This window comes from Lepidochelys kempii, chromosome 3 (assembly GCF_965140265.1).
Source record: "Lepidochelys kempii isolate rLepKem1 chromosome 3, rLepKem1.hap2, whole genome shotgun sequence".
Classification (NCBI taxonomy): Eukaryota; Metazoa; Chordata; order Testudines; family Cheloniidae; genus Lepidochelys; species Lepidochelys kempii.
The window spans coordinates 102,463,406-102,476,209 of NC_133258.1; the positions used below are offsets into that span (position 1 = coordinate 102,463,406).

The 12,804-nt window shown below is 41.7% G+C and overlaps 1 protein-coding gene across 3 annotated transcripts in view; it reads left to right on the forward strand.

Annotated features, from left to right (window-relative positions):
* The window catches only part of LOC140909032 (uncharacterized), a 116,926-nt gene that overhangs the window by 75,384 nt on the left and 28,738 nt on the right, over positions 1-12,804 (forward strand). Inside the window, exon 1 of one of the 3 annotated variants that reach the window (XR_012158054.1) lies at positions 7,614-7,701. The exons of the other annotated variants lie outside the window; for them this stretch is intronic. The gene's annotated coding sequence lies outside the window, so the exon portion shown is untranslated. Of the gene's footprint in view, positions 1-7,613; positions 7,702-12,804 lie in introns of those variants that run through there. 3 annotated transcript variants of the gene reach the window in all.

Genomic DNA, 12,804 nt, shown 5'->3' on the forward strand with positions numbered 1-12,804 from the left:
AAAAATTGGGGAGTGGTTCTGCTTTGAGCAGGGGGTTGGACTAAATGACCTCCTGAGGTCCCTTCCAACCCTATGATTCTATGTTGTGACACTGGCATCAGAAGTCTAGTTTCTCTGAGTTCTATTAATCCAGCTCCAGATCTAAACATGATCCAGAGACTATACTGGTCCCATTGTTCTTTAACCTCTCTGTAGTGATGGAGTAAAGTCAGGGGTCTGTGCTGATTCTTTTAGATTTTAGCATTCTTTGTCATCTTTGATCATTAGGTGTTGTGCACTTGCTTGAGAATCGTGGGGAGTGGATGGAGTAAGCTTGCATGGCTTTGTCCCTGTATCTTGAATGTAGCCAGAGATCGAACATGCTCTCCATGGTCTATAGATTTGTATTTCCAAAGGAGGGGGGCATTTTTCAAGGTGACTTGCCAATTCTTTTCTTTATCAAGCCTTTCTCTTGGTTTCACACACACCTTTACTGACATAATTTTTTTTAACTGGGTGCCTAGAGTAAAGCATCTAAGTCCCTATTTAGGTTTCTAAAGAAGAATTAGACCATGTCCTTATTATTACCTACCTCTGATATAGTGTTCTTCATCACTAGACCTCAAAGCACTTTACAAAGGAGGTCAATATCATTATTACCACTTTACAGCTGGGGAAACTGAGTCACAGAGAGATGAAGTGGCTTGCCCACAGTCACCCAGCAGGCCAGCCAGGACTAGAACTCAGGTCTCCTGAGTCCCACTGCAGTGCTTAGGAAGTAGTAGCATGCTATTGTGCTGCTCCAAGATCAGTGCATGGTGGGAAAAGTGGCTTTCTTGTCATCATAGAATCAGTGTTCCAGCCCCTGATGTCTGTGAAGTTCAGTCTTTCTGAAAGGGGTTCCCACGAGAGCTAGTGGGGAATTTTTAGACCTTTTTTTTTGGGTCAGAACACACTGATTCTTTTAAACAGAAACTGTTTGCAGGAAAGGGTCCCTTTTGACGAATCTCCCGGGTTTTGGAAAACAAACAGCAAACAACAACGAAACCCCCCAAATAAAAAACAAAACAAACACAAAATGGAGTGCATTTTGAAACTGTTGAAACATCCCATATTGACTTTTAGTAAAAAATAAAATAAAAAGGTCAAAATCACAATGAAACATTTCAGAATTATGGAAATGTAATGTTCGATTGACCCAATCAAAAAAAAAATCTGATTTTTGGTTTGCCAAATTTTTTCAAAGTTTTGACTTTTTGTCCTGCTCTGGGATGGGAAACAATTCAAAATCTCAAAAAATCTCATGAGCAAACCAGTTCCCCCACAACTCTATCCCTGATCCACACTACAAACTTATGTGGGTCTACCTATGTTGCTCTGGGGTGTGGAAAATCTACCCCCCTGCGTGACGTAGTTATACCGATCTAACCCCTGGTGTAGACAGCGCTATGTCGACCAGTGAGCTACCACCTCTTGGGGAGGTGGAGTAACTAGAAGAAGAGCTACAGGGCGCAGCTGACTGGTGCAGCTGCAGCGCTGTCAGTATAGACAAGTCCCTTGTCTCCATTTCTCTCCCTAGAATCTCTCTTTTTTGCTTTGCAGACCTGCCAGTTTTATTCTGTGCTCCCTGTGAAGTGGTCAGGTGCTAATCGGCATTGTCATATATCAGCCATGGAGTGCTCAGGTTTACCTGAATAGGGATGGTGATATTTGCACAGGTGCTCTAGCTGAGCGAAGTAATTAATATCCATTTTTTCTGCCCAATAGGTTTGTTTTCCATCTCCTGTCTGTTAACAAACATTAATGCAAAATCTCCTTTGAACTCACATATACAATTACCTGTCTTGGATGGTGGTCTTTCTCTTCCACTGCTGCTGCTATGTAAATAGCTCTTAATGTCCTCGCTAAGGGCCCAATCCTGCTCCCACTGAAGTTTTTCTGTTTGCTTCCTTGGAAGCAAGATCAGGCTCTGCATTAGCCTATGCCCTGCACCCCCAGAGGTGTTTGCTTTCCTGTGCTTAATTACTAGACAGCAGATCGTTCTCCTTCAGTCACATTCTTAAGGTTCCCAAGTTTTCCATAATTCCATATTTCTCAATAATCTCATTCTTATCAAGTATGATTTCCCCTTTTCCGTAATTCCATATTTCTCAATAATCTCATTCTTATCAAGTATGATTTCCCAATCTGACATAGTCCCCAGGCTTGTACCATACTTTTCATAGAACTTTGGGTTTCACAGATCTGAAACTCAATGTGACACCTCCCACATTCTCTCTCTCTCTGTCTCTTTCTCTCATCAGTACTATAGTATTTGAGCATCTCCCAAGGAATTAAAATTGTTCAAATATTTTTCTTTCTTTCCTATGTTTGTAGGATCTTTGTTTCTCTTTTTCTCTCTCTGCACAAATTATTGTGGGAAAGCAACTTTAGTCTGGGAGGTGGTGTGTTCATGGTCACTCTTATCTCTCGCTCCATAGTTTAGCACCAGCTCCTGTGAAACTTCTGTTTCTCACACTCGGGACCTCCCCTTACTGGCTGACAGTTTCATGGTTTTAATGGATCATAGCAGTTGTAGGAGGACATGGTGGATGGAGAGACAATCTCTCAAGTAGCTAGGAACAATTAAATGGAAGGTTTTGACTATCACGACAGACCTTGAACCGGACTCTGTATTTTATTGGGAGCCAATGCAGAGATAGTCTAACCCAAACCCCACTAAAGTCAATGGAAAGGCTCCCATTGGTTTCAGTGGGCTTTGGATCAAATCCCGAGTGGAGCACAGGTTTACTGAGCAAATGGTCTTTTTCAGGGTGTGTGGTTTTGTTCCTAGATATAAGTTCCAGTAATCAAGCCCAAGAGTCACAAATACATCGGTCACCCTGGCCAGGTCTGTGTCTGATAAGATGAGGTGCAATCTTCTGGACAGTAGAGCATGGATATGTACATTTTTTGTCACCATGGCTATTTACACATCAATAGCATAATGGCCCAAAGGACCTAAAGGCTACAACCTATCCTGAAGGATGACCCATCACTTTCACAAATCTTGGGAGACAGGCCAGTCCTTGCCTACAGACAGCCCCCCAACCTGAAGCAAATACTCACCAGCAACCACACACCACACAACAGAACCACTAACCCAGGAACCTATCCTTGCAAAAAAGCCCGTTGCTAACTGTGTCCACATATCTATTCAGGGGACACCATCATAGGACCCAGTCACATCAGCCACACTATCAGAGGCTCGTTCACCTGCACATCCACCAATGTGATCTATGCCATCATGTGCCAGCAATGCCCCTCTGCCATGTACATTGGTCAAACTGGACAGTCTCTACGTAAAAGAATAAATGGACACAAATCAGATGTCAAGAATTATAACATTCATAAACCGGTCGGAGAACACTTCAATCTCTTTGGTCACTCGATTTCAGACCTAAAGGTCGCAATATTACAAAAAAAAAGACTTCAAAAACAGACTCCAGCGAGAGACTACTGAATTGGAATTAATTTGCAAACTGGATACAATTAACTTAGGCTTGAATAGAGACTGGGAGTGGATGTGTCATTACACAAAGTAAAACTATTTCCCCATGTTTATTTCCCCCCACATACACACCCCACTGTTCCTCAGACGTTCCTGTGAACTGCTGGAAATGGCCCACCTTGATTATCACTACAAAAGGTCCCCCCTCCCCACTCTCCTGCTAGTAATAGCTCATCTTAAGTGATCACTCTCCTTACAGTGTGTATGATAACACCCATTTTTTCATGTTCTGTGTGTATATAAATCTCCTCACTGTATTTTCCACTGAATGCATCCGATGAAGTGAGCTATAGCTCACAAAAGCTTATGCTCAAATAAATTGGTTAGTCTCTAAGGTGCCACTAGTACTCCTTTTCTTTTTGTGAATAGAGACTAACACAGCTGCTACTCTGAAACCTAAAGGCTACAGAGTGACATAACAATCAGAAGCATACCTCTCCCCCTTTCCAAACCCAAAAGTGGGGTGCAGGGTGTGACAAAGAACCAAACTGAAGAACAAAAGTGATTATGCATGCAGGAAAGTTTAACTGCTGTGGGTTCCCTCATGTAAATAACTCTTTGTCCGTGAACATTTCCTTATTCTTACCTGCATTCAGTTTTAACTAGCTGCTTTTCATTCAGGTGCTGGATTCAGCTAGGCATTGAGAGAGTATTTGTGGATGGACCATGGTGGTGGTTTCTTCTGACCTTGCAATGGGAAGAGTTTCTGCCTGGGGGTAGCAAAGATCTGACCAGGATAGGATGGTGGTTCTTGCATTTCTGATGTCCATGCCCAGTCCAAAAATTCATTCTAGTAACAGCCAGCTGGGGGGCAAATAACACCTAGGAGAAACCAAAGTGGAGTGTTTGGGTAAAGGGCTTTGGACTGTCATAACAGAGGCTTCATCTATGTGGATACTGAAATCTACCAAGACAATGAGTCTGATGTTGATTCTTAAGAACTTCATCACCTTGTCAGAAAGTGTATTTTACCAGCTCCTCTGGGAAGCCAGTGATATCTTGTGGCTTATAGATTAGCAGGATGTCCAGTTCAGTTTTGTCTCTGTGGTCTCATAGATTAAATGGACATATTCAAATCATTTTGATTTTAGTGGGGTTTTCCTGCATTTGAGCTGGAAGGGAATACAATGGCTACTCCACCTCCTTCTGCAGGCTGGCTGGATGTAAAGTGGTTGATCTAGTTGCAGTTTAAAGCAGAAAGTGAAATTTCTAAGTCGCTGTTTTCCCCAGGGATTGTGTCTGGTAAAACCCTTTGAAAATCAGTGCCTGTAAGTGCTGTTAAGAATTCCATTCAGATACTGTAAGCAGTTTTCGGAATTACATTCAAATAATAGAGGAAAGTTGGGGAAATTTTTCCAGTATACTAGAAATCCAGTTAATAAATAGAAAATAAATGAGTGACCCATCTCTATTTTTATTGAAAGAGTCCACTGGCATAGAAAAACCACAAACACGAGCAATGGATCGATACCATCCACGAATTACCATTTGCTGCTGCTGCATCACCCTCCTCCATCCTCCACCTGTTCTCCTCCCAGCTGCTTCTCTCCATCCTTGTTTTATTCCTGTAACCTTTTAACTCTCAATCCTCATACAAAGTGGTTCTCACTTCTCAGCCTAGTGGCTATCCCCTGACTGGCATAAAATCATCCGTTACAAGAATTTTTTTAGCATGGATTGCAGAGTGAGTAACACACCTATCCATGTGTTATTTAGATGACACAATGTGGGTGTTTCCTATTCATAAAATACTATAACAACAATCTCCTGGGATAAACAAACTCTGAGGTGGAAACCTCAGCTTTTGCAGGATTATCCAAGATTTTATCACATTCTGGAAGCTATAATTGTAGGAGCATTTAAATATCCTGAAAAATTGTTTTCTCACAAATAAGAACAGGTTTCAGAGTAACAGCCGTGTTAGTCTGTATTCGCATAAAGAAAAGGAGGACTTGTGGCACCTTAGAGACTAACCAATTTATTTGAGCATAGCTTTAAGTGAGCTACAGCTCACGAAAGCTTATGCTCAAATAAATTGGTTAGTCTCTAAGGTGCCACAAGTCCTCCTGTTCTTTTTACAAATAAGAACATAATCATTCCACAATGTCATGGTATATTTTTGTTATGTCTGCACCATGGGATGTTTTGTTGTGATGTCACAATGTTGCAGAATGATCCTACAGCACCTGTAGAGCCAACCAAGTCCAAATCTAAGTCATTTATTACTAGAGCTGATGGAACAATAATAAGTGAATGCTTTAATGCAGTAGTTCCCAAACTTGTTCTGCCGCTTGTGCAGGGAAAGCCCCTGCTGGGCCGGGCCGGTTTGTTTACCTGCCGCATCGGCAGGTTCGACCGATCGCGGCTCTCACTGGCCGCGCTTTGCTGCTCCAGGCCAATGGGAGCTGCTGGAAGCAGCACGGGCTGAGGGACTTACTGGCTGCTGCTTCCAGCAGCTCCCATGGACCTGGAGCAGCAAACCATGGCCAGTGGGAGGCGCAATCAGCCGAACCAGCTGACGCGACAGGTAAACAAATTGGCCCGGCCCGGCAGGGGCTTTCCCTGCACAAGTGATGGAACAAGTTTGGGAGCCACTGCTTTAATGTGACACATTTCAAATACAACATCCAGCAAAATGTTTGTCATTAATCATTCATCTCAGTTATTAACCCATGAGATAATTATTGCTGAGCTAACAGGAAGCATCCTAATTGTTATTATACTGAAATGTCTAATGAGTAATTATTTGGCACAACTAAATGATGATAGGTTAAAAGATGGCATGTTCTGATATGACATAAATAGCTGACTTTGTTATGGGTATATACACAATTCATTTTAAGGCAGTAGTGAATCAAAGTGAAAATGTAGTGCATGGTTATTGAAAATTACCATACAGAATCCCAGAAGTCTATTTCTGAAGCCATTCCATTACAGTGTAATTCCTGACAATATCACACTGAAAAAAAATCTCCTTTCCTAGATGCAATCTTGATACAGCTAATGCTTCTAGAGTTCTTAAATGTGTAATTGTTTCCATAGTAATGATAGAGCTGGATGATAGGTACTATCTATTCTTATTACATTACATGTAGAGGATTCACTTACTGCCTTATGCCTACAGTGAACAAGGCACCTCAGGAGGAATTGCCTGCTTTCCAAGGGATATTTCAGTTTCTATTTTGATAAGGTGAAGTCTTTATTTTAAGCACTGAATGACATCAGACCTGAACTAATTCTGGAGACTGGTAAGGATTAGTAGTTCCATGTCTAGTAATCTAACTGGGCTACTAAACCTAAAGATTAACAGTCTTCCTTCCTCCCATAAATGTCCTTATTTTCTATGCATGCAAACTCTTCCCAGTTAAAAGACCAAGCTGATGACAACGTTACCCTGGAGAATACAAATCAGATGATTGAGTTTGTTAGTCTAAATTAATCACTGTAAGGAAATAGTTGCATGAAGAACGCTGTAGTATCTTCATTCGTTCATTGTGTTACCTCTAATAAGATACAATGATTCCTTACTGTGACATTCAGTCCATGTTTTAAAGATTACAAGCTAACTACAATGGCATATAGGTTAACAAATTAACAATATTTCAATTTACTCTTCAAATTAAAACATGTGAAATGGACAAATGGATCAATTAATCACATCAGAAGTTGGTCCCAGGGCATCACATTTCAGTGACCCAGGTGGTTTAACAAATGAATTGGATCATTTAATTGATTCAGCTATGGACTCCAAGATATCGTGTTTCCAGATGGCTATTTTAAACATTTATGCGGACCCTATTAGATGGTACCAGGTGAAGTATTAGCTGTGTGCCTGTTAAAATTCACAAAATATTGTAGTCTAAGGGCAGCAGCTTGCAAGATCTCAGCAGGGTGGCATACAAGAAACACTTCCCATAAAAGCAGTATAAGGAGAGGGAAGAGACATCTCTAAAGCTATTTCAAATATACATATATAACAAGTATACCAACGGCACCTTGTGATTATAGAAAAAGAACTGATCTCACCCTTCTCATTTAGAATGTCACTTATTGTGTTCCTTTATGAAACAGTTAAAAAGGATCTTTTACAAACTGAGAGAAAAATGGAAGGGGCGGACTCTGATCCTGAATGAGTGAAGTCGATGGGAGCTTTGTCAGGATTGACCCTGGAGGTACTATGCTGAGAAGTAGTATAAATACATTCTGTTTTTTATGCATTATAGCTTGGGCTATGCTGAACCTGCAAGACCCTTCACATGCCAATTTTCTTGCTCTATATGGGACTGCAGTTGACAACAAAAACCCAAACAACTTCATCCAGTAAACCAGTTCTTTCTATTTCTTTACAAAAACGGTAGAACAAACAATATTATTCTTACTAAGGAGTGTTAGCCCTGATTTCCTGTCTAAATTCTAATTTGGGTTATTACATTCTATCTAAATTCCCTTTGCAATTTCAATTGAATATGGTGTCCTTCACTTCCAGTACTAAACTCTTGTAATAATACCATGTAGTGTTAAACAGCTGCCTGTTTCCACTGCAGCAGTGGCAGCATTTAGATGGTGGGAGAAGTTATCATTATATGGTATATCCCAGTAGTTCATAAAATGCTCTGGGATTCTTCATCAGGAACGGTGCTGTATAAATATAGGTTAAACATTTTATTTTATACTCCTGAATTCCTTTATCATTTATGTTTCTGTTCACCCAGGGAGAATTAATTTTTAAATATTGTGCAGTAATATTTTATATTTCTGTTTTTGAAAGAAAGGGTTTCCAATATGATTGAAGTTGGCATCTGAGCTTAGATTCAAATCTAAGGATTCTAGACTAGTGGTTTTCAATCTCCGGTCCATGGACTCATGGGGGTCCTCAGACTATATCTAAGATTTTCAAAAGGGGCCACACCTCCGTTTGAAATTTTTTTAGGGGTCCCCCAATGAAAAAAGGTTGAAGGCACTGCTTTAGACCCTAGAGCAGGGATGGGCAAACTTTTTGGCCCAAGGGCCACATCGGGGTATGGAAATTGTATGGCGGGCCAGGAATGCTCACAAAGTTGGGGTTGGGGTGGAGGAGGGGATGAGGGGTCTGGCTGGGGGTGCGGGCTGGGGATGAGGGGTTTGGGGTGTAGGAATGTGCTCTGGGCTGGGACCGAGGGGTTCAGAGTACAGGAGGGGGATTAGGGCTGGGGAAGGGGGTTGGGGCATGGAGGGGGGAGGTGAGGGGTCCAGCTGGGCATGCAGGCTCTGGGGTGGGGCTGGGGATGAGGGGTTTGGGGTGCAGGAGGGTGCCCCGGGCTGGGACCGAGGGGTTCAGAGGGCGATCAGGGCTGGGGCAGAGGGTTGGGGCATAGTGGGGTGGCTCAGGGGTGCACACTCCAGGTGGTGCTTACCTCAAACGGCTCCTAGAAGCAGCAGCACATCCCTCCTCCAGCTCCTGCATGGAGGCGCAGCCAGGCGGCTCTGCTGCGTGCTGCCCTGTCCACAGGCGTCGCCCCTGCTGCTCCCGCTGGCCATGGTTCCCGGCCAATGGGAGCTGTGGGGCAGTGCTTGGGGCGGGGACAGCATGCGGAGTGGAGCCCCTGGTTGCCCCTACACGAAGGAGCCATATTATGCAGTATTATGGCTTTTCCAAATATAGAATTTTGACAGATTTTTTGTTAAACTGAAGCATTTTAACCTTAAAAAAAATTAAGTCTGTCCTTTAAAACATTTCTATAACTATGTAGTAGAAAGAGTGTGCCTTGATGATCTGTTAAGGAACTCATAGACTCACAGGCTTTATGGTCAGAAGGGACCATCGTGATCACCTAGTCTAACCTCCTGCATGTTGCAGGCCACAGAACCTCACCCACTCCTGAAGTAGACCCTAATCTCTGGCTGAGTTAATGAACTCTCCTGGAACTCCTCTTTCATAGATTAAAAATAGCAATGGAGGAACCTCCAAAGGTTCAGGCCTCGTTCCTCAGACACAGTGAGTTTACATTGTATATGAGTAGTTCAAAATATTCCTTACAGTGTTATTTCCTTGCACTTGTCTGTAATTAATTTAATCTGCCATCGTGTTAGGTCCCTCTGGAGTTCCTTGCAGTCTGCTCCAGTGCTGACTAAATTAAACAATTTTGTATTGTCCGCAGATTTTTTTCCACCTGAATGTTCACCCTCTTATCCAGATCATTAGCAAATACATTAAACAATGTTTCAGATACAGATCTTTGGGGCACTTAATTGCTAATCTCTTCCCATATGGCAAATTGAATGCATTTATCCTTACTCTTTATTTTCTATCTCTTGGCTAGTTTCTAATCCATGGTAATACTTTACCTCTCACCTCCTGACTACTAGTTTCTTTAATAGCTTCTTGTGAGGATTTTGTAAAAAGCTTTGTGAAAGTTCAAATAAATTGTGAGCTGGTTTATCCACTTGTCTCTTTTTCTGCTCTGCGTTACGATTCACAAGTAGAAAATAAAGGACTCTTATCCAAAGACACCTAATATCTCACCCAGACATATCTAGTATTTTGTTGGAATGGTGAAGATGTTTTATATCTAAGGTAATTGTAGCGTTTCATTATAATAGCATCTAACCACCTCACAATTTGTAACACACACTGATCTTGACCACACCCCTGAGAGGAAAGTGTATTCCCTATAAATATATATAAGGTGGGGAACAGTCAGAGAGACAATGTGACCTTTCTGAGGTCAGACAGGGATCCTTTGGCAGTGCAAGTAGTTGAACCCTGGTCTGTAGAACCCTTATTTAGTGCTTTAACCACTAGACCTTTCTTCCCATCATCTGTTTTATTATGGTTGAGAAACTCAGATTAGCCTTGCATGAGTTCTGTGCAATTTGCAATGCACACAAATAGTATGGTAAGTATCACCAGGGCTGTGATAAATAAAGTGACCCTTTCTACAGAATTTACTGATGAGCAATACTCCAAGGATACAGAAGATAATGCTGTCCTTTTTCATTACAAGTGAGATTAAGACAGAATGCATACAACCAGAGCAAGTAGTGGGAGTTTGGCTTTGTTTAGGGTTTAGAATTTTGAGGGTTGTTTTTTTTTTCCTGGGCCCTTTTGTTAGATGATGCTTGTGCTTAGGTCTGATTTTCAGGGTCATCCATGAGGCAGTTCTTATTACTAATGCTCCCACTAAATGCCTTGTTATTCAGAGGTTCTCATTCACAGTCATTAATATCCACATCACTGTTAAAATTGATAGGGATTTGTTGCAGAATTCTTGGCGTCTTTGAAAAATATGTATGCTAACAGCGGATACTGCAAATTTGTGGCACATCACTACAATGTGTGGTGCCAGTTGGAGCTTTTACTCTTGTTATTGCTCTTGCTGATTTTTGATGGACTTTTGCTCCTCAGCATTTGTTTCAGTTATTGGTGTCTTATACCCTCATTCAGTTTTAAGGGAGGACAAGCCGTTTCTTTCTCCATAGTCAACCCCACCTCATCATTGCCAGTGTTGCCAACTCTCATGGTTTTGTCATGAGTCTCATGATAATTATTGCTTTCCTTAAGCCCCAGCTCCTGGATATGTGATGATTTCAGCCTTCATTCTTAAAGGAAAAGTTAGTTTCTAGCTCTCATACCTGTAGAGAAAGCTTAAAATGTGCACCCTAGAGGCTCAGAGAAAAGCAAAAGGCAAATAAAGAGAACACCAAAACTATTATTTTTACATATTCTCATTTGTATTCTATTGTATTGTATCATATTCTCATACATTTTAAAGCCAAGCTCATGACTATTTTGAGCCTGACTCATGATTTTTGAACATTTGGAGTTGGCAATACTGCCATTCTCACCTGCCAGCTTCCATGGCTTTATGGAGCTGCAATAGAGGTCAGAAGAAGCTGAAATGGAGAGAACACCAAAACTTGTTTCCACATGTCTGCAATGGTAGGCCTGTCCTTAGCTTTTATCCGTTCTGCCCTAAAGACAGACTCAAATTGCATATTATAACTGAATGTCCACCAGCCAGAAGAACTGATGGAACCAATCATCATTTTTCTATGATTGTACATTGGTATTTGGGGAGGATTTTATCTCTGATTGTCCCAGGAGAAAAATTCTAAGCAACTAAGTCTACGCAAACATTGATCACATTGGAGGATCAAGTTCTAAAACAATGAATCCTGGGCAGTGTTATAAAGTGATATGGTCTTCCCCATGTAGACAGGACCAAAGGTGCTTTAACCATTGTTAAGGTTCCTTCCCCACTCTGAACTCTAGGGTACAGATGTGGGGACCTGCATGAAAGACCCCCTAAGCTTATTCTTACCAGCTTAGGTTAAAAACTTCCCCAAGGTACAAACTTTGCCTTGTCCTTGAACCCTATGCTGCCACCACCAAGCGTTTTAAACAAAGGACAGGGAAAGAGACCACTTGGAGACGTCTTCCCCCAAAATATCCCCCGAAGCCCTACACCCCCTTTCCTGGGGAAGGCTTAATAATAATCCTCATCAGTTGGTACAGGTGAACACAGACCCAAACCCTTGGATGTTAAGAACAATGAACAGTCAATCAGGTTCTTAAAAGAAGAATTTTAATTAAAGAAAAGGTAAAAGAATCACCTCTGTAAAATCAGGATGGTAAATACTTTACAGGGTTATCAGATTCAAAACATAGAGAATCCCTCTAGGCAAAACTTAAGTTACAAAAAGACACAAAAACAGGAATATACATTCCCTCCAGCACAGCTTATTTTACAAGCCATTAAACAAAAGAAAATCTAACACATTTTCTAGCTAGATTACTTACTAACTTTACAGGAGTTGTAAGGCTTTCATTCCTGATCTGATCCCGGCAAAAGCATCACACAGACAGACAAACCCTTTGCTCCTACCCCACCCCTCCCAGATTTGAAAGAATCTTGTCCCCTCATTGGCCATTTTGGGTGAGGTGCCAGCGGGGTTACCTTAGCTTCTTAACCCTTTACAGGTGAAAGGATTTTGCCTCTGTCCAGGAGAGATTTTATAGCACTGTATAGAGAAAGGTGGTTACCCTTCCCTTTATATTTATGACAACCATGCTGCCATATTGTGTTACAAATCTGGTACCAGGTTCATTAGTGCTTATGCAGGAAAATGGTGTAAATGTCACGTCCTTGCATTCTGGGCACATTCACCCAATAGTCACCCAAACAGGGCCATATGTTCTTACTGATAGCATCTTCTCTCAGGATTTCTACAGGTTATGGCTGGAGCTCCATGGAAGCCCCACTGGCAGAGGCTGTTGAGGGGATATTCTGAATCAG